This window comes from Balaenoptera borealis (genome assembly GCF_965194805.1).
Source record: "Balaenoptera borealis genome assembly, chromosome: 5".
Classification (NCBI taxonomy): domain Eukaryota; kingdom Metazoa; phylum Chordata; class Mammalia; order Artiodactyla; family Balaenopteridae; genus Balaenoptera; species Balaenoptera borealis.
The window spans coordinates 120,950,201-120,961,200 of NC_138862.1; the positions used below are offsets into that span (position 1 = coordinate 120,950,201).

Consider the following 11,000-nt stretch of genomic DNA (forward strand, 5'->3'; position numbering starts at 1 on the left):
ATGGTGAAGACCAGAATATTTATGTGGATTAATAATAATGTTCAGGATTAATGAATCTTCATAGATCAACTGGGATCACCCTGGAAGGCATTTGTCAAAGGTCTTGAACTGTTCTGTTCTACATTTTTATCAGACATTAATGTAAGTTCAGAATGCATGCTTAACAAATTTGAAAAACAGGTAATGCTTGGAGTGGTAACATATTGCTTACAGAATCTCTGACAGAATCATGGTCCAAAACTTCAATAAGAATATGGAATTGCAGATCAAATCTAAAAATATAATATTTAATTTGGATATGTACCTTAGAATCAAATACAAATTTCCTAAGGATAAGGAGTCAGGGAGGTATGGCTTAAATTGGATAACTTTTTTTTTAAATAAAAGAATTAGGGATATTAGAAGACAAGCACAGTTAAAGTTAGCAATTTAAGATGGCTTATTTTTTAAGTAGTTACCAAAATAATATATGCAAATTCAGCTATATTAGTGAAAAAATGCTTTCAAGAATTCAAGAAGAAATAGGACTTTGCTGCTGTATTCCACTTAGCATGCATTTGAAAATGGGTAGAGAAAATGGAATGGATTCAGCACAGAGTTACAAAAAAGGCATTTAAAGTTATTTGGTTCTCTTCAAATACCTGACATCTGGAGATTTTTATATAACCAAGTAGGGTTGCACTTGTTCTTTATAGGTAAAAGAAATATAACCAGAAAAAGAGAATAGAAGCTTCTAGAAAGAAGATTTGGATTTATTTAAGGAAATTCATTTTATACCAATGAAAGCTGTCTACATTGGAAGAAGTGGCATCAGTGAAAATAAGATTTCTGATCTGTGAGTGAATTAAGATTAGTCTGGATAATGTTTACGTTTATGTTTAAAGGCCATTAAGGCTTTAAATGCATAATTTGGCTAGAATAACTTTTATAGTTCCTACTGAGTTTGTAAAAGTTTGTGATTTCATTCTTGCTGCTAGTTCAAAACTAGTAAATTTAATTAATTTTTCCCAGTGTGATTTTGAGCAAGTTTAGCTGGAAAACTCTTGAAACAATAATCCAAAATATGACCCTAATAGTTGTTTATTAGTTTCTGTAACATAGGTTTGCTGAAATTGCAAAAAACCTCAAATTTTATTAGTTCATAACCAAAAAAGGGAAAAGAAAGAAGATTTATGTTTCACCCATTCTACATCCATCGTTGATTGGGTAAGTTCTCTGCTACACTTGTCTTCACTCTAAGACCAAGGCTGAGAGCAGACACCATCTCTAACTGTGCTAGTTGCAAGAAAACAGAAGAAGAGGACCATACAAAGCATATCAGCAATTAATGCACCTATTCAAGGTCCAACTCAGTCACAAGAGAATCAAGAGGTGTAGCAATGCACTGAGAGAGGAGAACAAATATTTAGTAAAATTCAGTAATAACTATCACAAACAGTTGTGGTAAATATCATGGCAGGTTTGTGGGAGAACTTTGATTTGGCAACAGGAAGAAATCTGAACACTGACTTATTTCCTGTAAGTCATGCCCTCCTAATTTTAGACCTGACAGAACAGAAATGGGTTTCACAGCAGAAAATTAAATTGAAGCTACAGGATATCAAGGAGAGTTTATATAAGAAGTATAGAAGAGTTGACCACTTTGAGATTGGAAGATGTGAATTAAATAGATGTAGTTTTTGGGGGTCTAAAATAGATTTTTTTAAATTTTTTAATTTTTTAAAATTTATTTTATTGAAGCATAGTTGATTTACAATGCTGTGTTACTCTTTCTGGTGTACAGCAAAGTGATTCAGCTATATATATATATATATATATATATATATATATATATATATATAATAGTTTACATCTACTAATCCCAAACTCTCAATGCATCCCTCTCCCACCCCCTCTCCCCCTTGGATATAGTTTTAAATTAAGAAAAATAAAAAGCCTTTTCTGTTTCTGTTAATTGCTTATTTCAGTTCACTGGGTATTGTGAACACAACTGAAGATGATAGATTTCAAATTCTGAATAGTCCCTTTCTCCTTTCCTATAATTATTTTTTTTAAAAAGAAAGAAATGAGATGAACATGTAAATAATATCATAATAGGTAAAGTGCTTCAGACAGATAAATTATTGCTTCATTTTTTAAGGATTAAAGATGCTAATCACTTATAAATAACATTGCCATTTTATTATTTTTACTATTTTGAATTCTTCTGAGATCTCAAAGTCATAGAAGTCCTTACTATATTAAATGCATCATAATTCTAAGAACACATAATGCCATCTATTAATTCCTGATAAATATTTATTTATCTGATTTAGATTATGCATTGAATTCAACATACTGTCTAGAATTATTTTCAATTCAACATATTTCCTAGAGTTATTTTCAATATGTTTTTCCTTCATAAAGTCATTATAAACTTCTCTTCTTTTTCACTAGGATTACAGGAATATGTGGGAGATATTATGGGCTTAGTTCCAGACCATCGCAAAAAAGAAAATATAATAGAGTCACACAATTTTTTTGGTGTCCTGGTGCATATAAAAGTTATGTTTACACTATACGGTAGTCTATTAAGTGTGCAGCATTATGTCTAAAAAAGTACATAATTTAATTAAAAAATACTTAATTACTAAAAAATGCTATCATCTGACAACACAGCGTGGCCACAAACCTTCAGTTTGTAAAAAATGCAGTATCTGTGAAGTGCAATAAAGCCAAGTACAATAAAACAGGTATGCCTGTATAGAATCACCAAACCATCTCTACTTAATATTTCCTTTATAATAGTTACTTAATAATGTCGATTTCAAAAACTGCTGATATACCCTACTATTATGAAAACCTAAGAAATACATAGATGAGAGCAAATTGTGCCATTTAAATTACACCAATCCTTCAGGGCAGATTTTTTCTTCTGGTTGACTTAATTCTGAACTAGGACTAAGTTAGCAAGATGATGAACACGCTGTAAAATACATATGGAAACAACAGTCCATGCTTGACACTTAGGCTTGGAGCGAATAAAGGGAGAATAAATTAGAATAATAATGAAAATGCAGCTGTTCTCTCTCATAACTGTGTTTTTAATGTAATGCTTCTCTGTTTTTTAATGGAAGTACTCTTTTCAGTAGTTTGCTGTCTTTCCCCTAGAAGGGAAGTATAATAGGTATAATCAAGACTACAGAGGGGTGATAATAGAAGGGACAAAAAAAAAAGTGATGAGATAAGTGATTGTAAAATGGATGAGATTTTTCAAATGCTGTAATTTCCTTTAAAAAAAATAAAAATCAATGGTTTAGAATTGATTTGAAGGCTTAAATATACCTGGAATAATGCTGACATTTGTATTAGCATCATTCTAAATACACATGCTATACCTGGCAGTGAGTTCCTCCTGAGAGAAACCATGTTTTAGAGCTTTAATGGAGAAAGAGAGAAAGAATATGAACCACTTCAGAATTAACTGAAAATAATAACTAAAGACAAAGGAATTGACTTAGAAACTAAAAATTATATTATTTATGTATTTACACTGCAATTTAAAAGATTCCACTAATATGTACATTATTATGCAATTAAAAGGGTGTGGGAAAAGAGCAACAAAAATCATTATTACATTCATTGTCTTTGTCCTTAGCAGCAACTCAAGTTAACTCTAGGTAAACTTGGTAGAAGTAGATACATTTTGACATTTCAAGTTAACTTATTTTAGTTTACCTTAATTTATATTTTAAATTGAAAAATAAATAGTTCAGGATTCCAAAATATTTGTCTGCAAGAGTTTTGATCTTATATGATAAATTGAATCATTTTTTTATCACAAAAATATTTGTGAAAATTCAAAACGTCAGACTTTTTTAAGAGGAAGGCTAAGAAGAGACTGGTTATCAAAAAGTTTATTTTAAAATTTTAATGCATAATTTTCTTTTTGGAAATATTTACTGTGGATATCATATTTGCTTACATTGCTGATTTTACTTTTTAATTTTATAATATTAAGGTGTTTCAACCACTTAAATTTACAGGCTGATATAAAAATGAATTCAATTTGTCTTACATGAAATTTTGGGGCTGATTTTTACAGTGACTGTCATTCAATAATCTTCAGCTAAAATATTGGTATCTTAAAATAGTACGTATTAATTTTTACTTACACAAGTGCCATGTAGTAACTATAGGGTTATATGCAATGAGACATAAATATCAAGGTAAAGTATTCTGTGATTTACTTCTGTATTAATGTTGGACAAATTTTCATTATAAAATTAAAAAGACTGAATCCTTGGGGAAGGAGTATTTTCACCCAAAAGAATAAACTTATTGATCATTACTACTTAGCAAATAGGGAGAAAAAGCTCACAACTATTCATGTTTGGTAATTATCTTGATATTAACCTTCCTTCCAAAGAAATAAGTATTCAGAGATGAAATTTCAATTTTTACATTTGTGTTTAGTGTTATATTTTCTTAAATTTGAAAAAGAAAAAAATTACACAAAATTACACAAAATTAGGAATTTTTACAATATATTGTTTTTTTCCTATCCACTTCCTCTTTTCAAGTTCTGTGTTTCACAACTTAATTCTCTTTAAAATTTTCATTGAGATATAATTTACATATTATAAGATCCGCCCATTCAAACTGCACGACTCAGTGCTTTTTAAGTATATTCACAGGGTTGTGTAACCATCGCCATAACCTAATTTTAGACCATTTACATCCTCTCCCAAAAGGAACACTGTACCCATTAATAATCACTCTCAATTCCTCCCTCCCTGAAGCTCTAAACAACCACTCACCTACTTTCTGTCATTATAAATGTGTATATTCTGGATATTTCATATGCAATGGAATCATATACACAAAATGTGGCCTTTTGTGACTGGCTATTTTCAGTTAGCATAATGTTTTAAAATTTCATCTATGTTATAGCATGTATCAGTATTTCATCTCTTTTTATTATTGAGTAATACATATTCCATTGAAGGGCTAGACCACATTTTATTTATCCCTTCATTGATTGATGGTTGTTAAGTTGTTTCTACTTTTTGGCTATTAAGAAGAACACTGCTCTGAATATTTGAGTGCCAGTTTTTGCGTGGATGCATCTTTTCATTTCTCTTGAGTATATATCTATGGGAAGGATAACTCAGTAATATGGTAACTATTAACATTTTGTGGAACTGCCAGTTTTCCAAAGAAACTATCATTATCCATTATCATCAGCAATGTATCAGGACTCTGACTTTGCAACATCTTTACAAATGATTTGTTATTGTCTGTTTATTTTATTATAGCCATTGTAGTGGGTGTGAAGTCATATCTCATTGTGGTTTTGATTTGTATTTCCCTGATAACTAACGATGCTGGGAATCTTTTTGTGTGAATATTTATATAATAACTGTTGAATTAAAAAAACAGAGACCTTGGTGAAACTCCCCAGAGTCAGCAGCTAGGGTACAGATTCTAACTCCACAATAACCTATAAGCTGACCTTTGGCAAAAAGCTTAACTTCAGTACTTGAGTATCATGATTTTAAAATTGGGTTAGTATTAGCGTCTGCCTTACGGAGTTATTGTTTGCATTAAGCGAGGTAACATGTGAGCATTTTGGACATTGCCTGAAATCTAATATATTTCCAATAAACATCCATTCTTAATAATCTTCCTCACTGTCATTATCAGTATCAACTCATCAACATCACTCTCTTAAAAAAAATTAAAATGAAATAAAAAAATCTGATTTAGACAAGATTTTTTCTAAGAAAATTTCAGAAAATCAGCATATCTCTAAAGTAGAAGATAAAATGATTTTATAATTCAAAATTATCATTTATTATTTAAATTACCAGTAAACATATATAAATCCATTTTTGTTAGTCTGCATTACAGAGTAATACTACACACACACATATACATTGCAGCATAATGATTAATTACATTTTTAATGTGAATTCTGTAAGTTTGAAATCAAAGGTATTTTGGAATTTCTTTTTATTTTCTAAGGTTTATTCTATTTTAGATTAAAGGAGTAAAGAAATATTACATTTTCTCCTACAACTTTCAGTTAACTTCTTTTTTTTATACTAGGAGCCAAGATCTGCAGGACTCAAACAGGGCATTTTGACACCACGTTACCTGTACTAAATCAGTTATAACGTGTGATATTCTAGTGACATGCCAAATGATTCTATTGTTACTTGACCTCATATTTAAAAGAGATGTTTTATCTTGTCTCATTTACAATACATTAAGTATATATTTTTTAAAAGAGCAAATAAAATTTGAGAGTACAATGGTTCTAATTTTACAGATGGATAAACTGTGGTGTGGAGAGGTGAGGGACAGGGTTGAATTAAGGCTGGCATGATGCATGCAGGTGATTTAACTCTACACACAGCACATCAACCCTGGAATAAGCTTTCTCATGGGCTGGAAAAGACTAGATATTTAACAAATGAGGTATCTGTAGCCTGCATTAGGTTGGATTCAGACAAGATCAGCAGTAATTATCTGATTCTATGGAAAGTACAGCTCTATAGGTAAAGTGTGCATCTTTTTGAATGGTTTTGTTCAAATATTGATATGTAGAAAGTTATGTTTTATATGGTTCTTTGTACTTGTAGTCTTCCCGTTATAACCCAGTTTAAAGACTTTACAAATAAAGTGAGCCAAAATTTGAAGCGTCTCTCAAATATACAATCTGAAATATATGGTGAAATGATTTGCCAATAATGAAACTGATTAAAGAAACTTTCAAATATATAAATGGTCTAGATTATACGGGGAGATACTTTGCCAAAAATTAACTACTTATTAGAAGGAAAAACCATTTAAGGGAATGTAAACCACAGTCTTTGTACATAGCATCTGTCAAACAGATTATGCCTCTGTAAAAACTCCACAAGCACTGAGGCTAAGTATACTTATTAAAGTCCATGTTACTGAATCATGTAATGAAGGTGATTTTGCAAATTTGCACATGCAAGGGAAAAACATTTAATATTTCTTCCCACAGGTAAGCATACGCAATACTTTAGTAGCTTTATGTTTATAGTCAAGTCCAAAACATCTTAAAGGAAATTAATTACATCTCTACCACTCTGCCAGAGGTATCATGTGGCTGCAGGGGCTGACTTGCTTTGTGAAGTTTGCAACAAACAAACAAACTCCACAAATGTACACTATTGGGGCTTTTGTATGAAACCCATTAAAAATTTTAATACTAAATTCCATCATTTCGTATTTTCATGACACTAAAAACTATCTGTTCCTCATCTGAAAAAAATGACAGGGAAAATTAGATAACTGCTATCAATAAAACTCATGACTCAAATGGGAGTTATTTATTAGTGTGAACATACATCATAACTGCTTCCTCTTGCTTGACTAGCATTCTCTAACACCCCTTATGGAAGAGAATTACAGAAAATCACCTCAGACTTCTTAGCATAAGCAACAGACAACAGGGCACTGAATTCAGAAAGTTAAAAGTTCAAAGGTTAGAATGAGGCTTGTGACTGCTTGCTGGGGATATGTGGACACATACAAGACATGGTGTAAAGAACATTAAATCAGAAATCAAATATATTTCTCTTTCTCTCACTGAGCACTCAGGTCAAGGTCTAAGCTCCTTTCTAGGTATATAAAGAATGATGCATTTTTAAAACTTTATCAAAGTTTTTCATTTTGCAGGAAAAACAAACATTCTATTCCTTTAAAAGTGTTATATTAAAAACAGAGTATATAGTACATATAGATAAGCATGGAAGACTATAACTTGTGAAGTCAGAAAAACTTTTTAAGGTGATACCCTTTAATGCTGAGTTCTGAAGTGTGAATAGGCACCAGCCAGGTGAACAAGGAGAATTTGGTCATTATATCAGACTCCCAGAAAATATCTTAGGAGATCAATCATTAGAGTATGATTCAGAAATATGAGGACTGATAGTTCAGTATGGAATGATCTTGGAATACTATGGGAGAATGATGGAGATAGTGTAGGTAAACAAAACACACCATGCATTAGAGTTCGGAATTACTCATTTTGGTTTGGTGAGTTGTCATTTTGGTTTGGTAAGTGTAGTTCATTAATATGATCCAGATTGTTTTCTGATAATTCTGGGGAAGGTGCAATTTATGGAATATTTTATGTGCCGAATGAAGGTGCTTGCACTAGATGATCTAGAACTAGATTGTTGTTCACTTATTCTGCTCAATGGGAAAACCGAAACGCAACAGGGATTTGAACTGCCCAAAGAGTAATTGGATTTAGACAAAAAAAGAAAGAAACATTAACATTTCATCATACAATAGTACTCCTATCAGTTTGCCACATTTGACAGTTAATAACTAGTTTGGGTTAGATGTTGGATTTTCAGAAAACTCCTATCAAAATGCAAACACTCATAGAAGTTCACACTTCAGCACACTTAACACCTCAGCATGGTCTAGTAGTTCATTTTCAAATCACAGAAAACTTATCTGACTCTAAATCCTGTGTAGCAACATTAATGACTACTGACTATGACTAATAAGAACTTTGAACAATCAGGACCTTTCAGTTTCTAATTTTCTTTGATAAGCATATTTTATGACATGTTTGGAAGATGAAAAGACATGGAAGATTTTTCATAGTCTTTCTTTGAAATGAGGGTCACCAAAAAGAATACCAGCAGGCACATTCATTTTCATTTCAAGTTTTGAAATGATAACCCTTAGAATTATGAATATAACCATTAGAATAATCTGTCATAAAAGCATTCATGTTGAGAATGTGCAGACAGATTTAGATACAGGCTTCTTTTGAGAGAGGGTGATGAGAAGAAATCTAGCAAAGTAGTAGTGGTTAAAGCAATGTGAATGTTAAAGGAAAAAACAATCCATGAATATATTAAGGAAGAAAAATAAAGAAAATGCATTGATGCTGCAACTAAAGAAATCAAGCTGCTATAATACTATCCATGAAAATTAGATTTAAAGTTTTGCTAATAAAAATTGTTTTTTTTTTGTTCTTTTTAAGAGGAAACCCCAGAAATGTAGCCTACTGATAACTGTGGTTGTAATAACAAATTAATATTCATTTAATATATTTATTTTTAAATTATAGCCTGTCATTTAATGGAAATCAATTCGTGCTTTTACTAGTATGTTAATGCTAAAAGAGCATAGAAACTGGGTATTTTGCTCATCAGTTCTGAAGAGAAGAGTATAAGAATAGTTTATGGGTCTTCCCTGGTGGCGCAGTGGTTGAGAATCTGCCTGCCAATGCAGGGGACACGGGTTCGAGCCCTGGTCTGGGAAGATCCCACATGCCGCGGAGCAACTAAGCCCGTGCGCCACAACTACTGAGCCTGCGCGTCTGGAGCCTGTGCTCCGCAACAAGAGAGGCCGCGATAGTGAGAGGCCCGCGCACCGCGATGAAGAGTGGCCCCCGCTCGCCGCAACTAGAGAAAGCCCTCGCACGGAAACGAAGACCCAACACAGCCAAATATAAATAAATAAATTAATTTAAAAAAAAAAAAGAATAGTTTATGATGTTTACATATGATATTTCTAGCTGTTGAGAGGATAAGAACTATTTTATAAACTAGATTTCACATGTCTGGAGAGAGAAGCAGGAAGGAGACACATATTCATACTGTTAGGATTTGGTGGAAGGGGGGACACTATAGAGCATTCCAAAAATGAAATTTCCCTGTGCCATAAATAGTTCTTATGTTAAGACAGTTAATGAGAGCCTTTAAGTAACAAAATCATGTTTAAAAAACTGTGAAGGAAAAAATGTATAAGAAAAAAATAAAGGCAAGTTTACAACTTATCGGAGTGCCCAGAATAAACATTATATCACTTCCAAGATGCATCATTTATGTTGGTTTATAACCCATTACTATTTTAAAATAATGTGGTGAGAAAACGTGGAATTAATGACAAATTTAAATCATAGTGTAAGTTAAGGTTATTACTGGGGGAAAATTATGCTTAACAAGCTTGGAGAATGTTTAAGTTCCTAGAGTATATGCTGTAGGCTTGCCTACATCCATAAAAATATTTGAAACTCTGTGTGTCACAGTTGTCTTCTAAGGAAGAATAATGAAGTCTCTACGGCAATATCTGGAAAGCTGTTGAATCTCTGAAAGTGTTCACCACACGTGAATAAGAATTGAAGGACAAATGCTCTGCCTGAAAATGCACTGAGATAATCCAATCAAACTGTTTCCAAACAGGCAGTATATCAGCAGCTTTAAGGATGTCAGCTCCAAGACTTCCTCTAGAGATAGAACAATGATTATAACGCAGCTGTGTGGCCTTGGAAAGCTTAGAAGCTGTTAAAACTTCATCCAAGGAGGCAGTTAAGAAGACAGTACTAGCTACTGGAAATATAGCCGTGTCTATTACCTTGCTTGGCAAGCGCTTTAATGCACAGTACAGAGAGAAAGAAAATGCTTCTTGCAAAGAGGGATAGAGTAGGGGCTATGGAGTAGGGAATATTTGCAACCTAGCTATAGGTCTTACAAGAGGATACTCAAGTCTCTTTAAGCCTCAGTTTCCTCTTCTGTGAGACTGAGTTAGTCCTATCTTTCTGGATTCTTGCAGGAATTGGTGAGAAAATTCAGTGTTACAGCACTTAAGTGTATGCTTTATTAGAGATGATCATTAGTTCCTTAAGGTCTTTCTCAAAAGTTAACCTTCTCTGTCTGACTTACTTCACTCAGTATGACAATCTCTAGGTGCATCCATGCGCTGCAAATGACATTATAAGACAAATATCATATGATATTGCTTATATGTGGAATCTAAAAAATGGTACAAATGAACTTCTTTACAAAACAGAAATAAAGTCACAGATGTAGAAAACAAACTTATGATTACCAAGGAGGAAAGGGGGAGGAGGGATAAAATGGGAGATAGGGATTGACATATACAAACTACTATATATAAAATAGATAAGAACCTACTGTAAAGCACAGGGAATGCTACTCAATACTCTGTAATGGCCT

General features: G+C 32.4%; 1 protein-coding gene across 1 annotated transcript in view; it reads right to left on the reverse strand.

The window, feature by feature from the left end:
• The window catches only part of LOC309629906 (endogenous retroviral envelope protein HEMO-like), a 488,920-nt gene extending 478,150 nt beyond the window's left edge, over positions 1-10,770 (reverse strand). Inside the window, exon 1 of the mRNA XM_082394491.1 lies at positions 1,851-10,770. The gene's annotated coding sequence lies outside the window, so the exon portion shown is untranslated. The remainder of the gene's footprint in view (positions 1-1,850) is intronic.
• Positions 10,771-11,000: the final 230 nt, after the last annotated feature.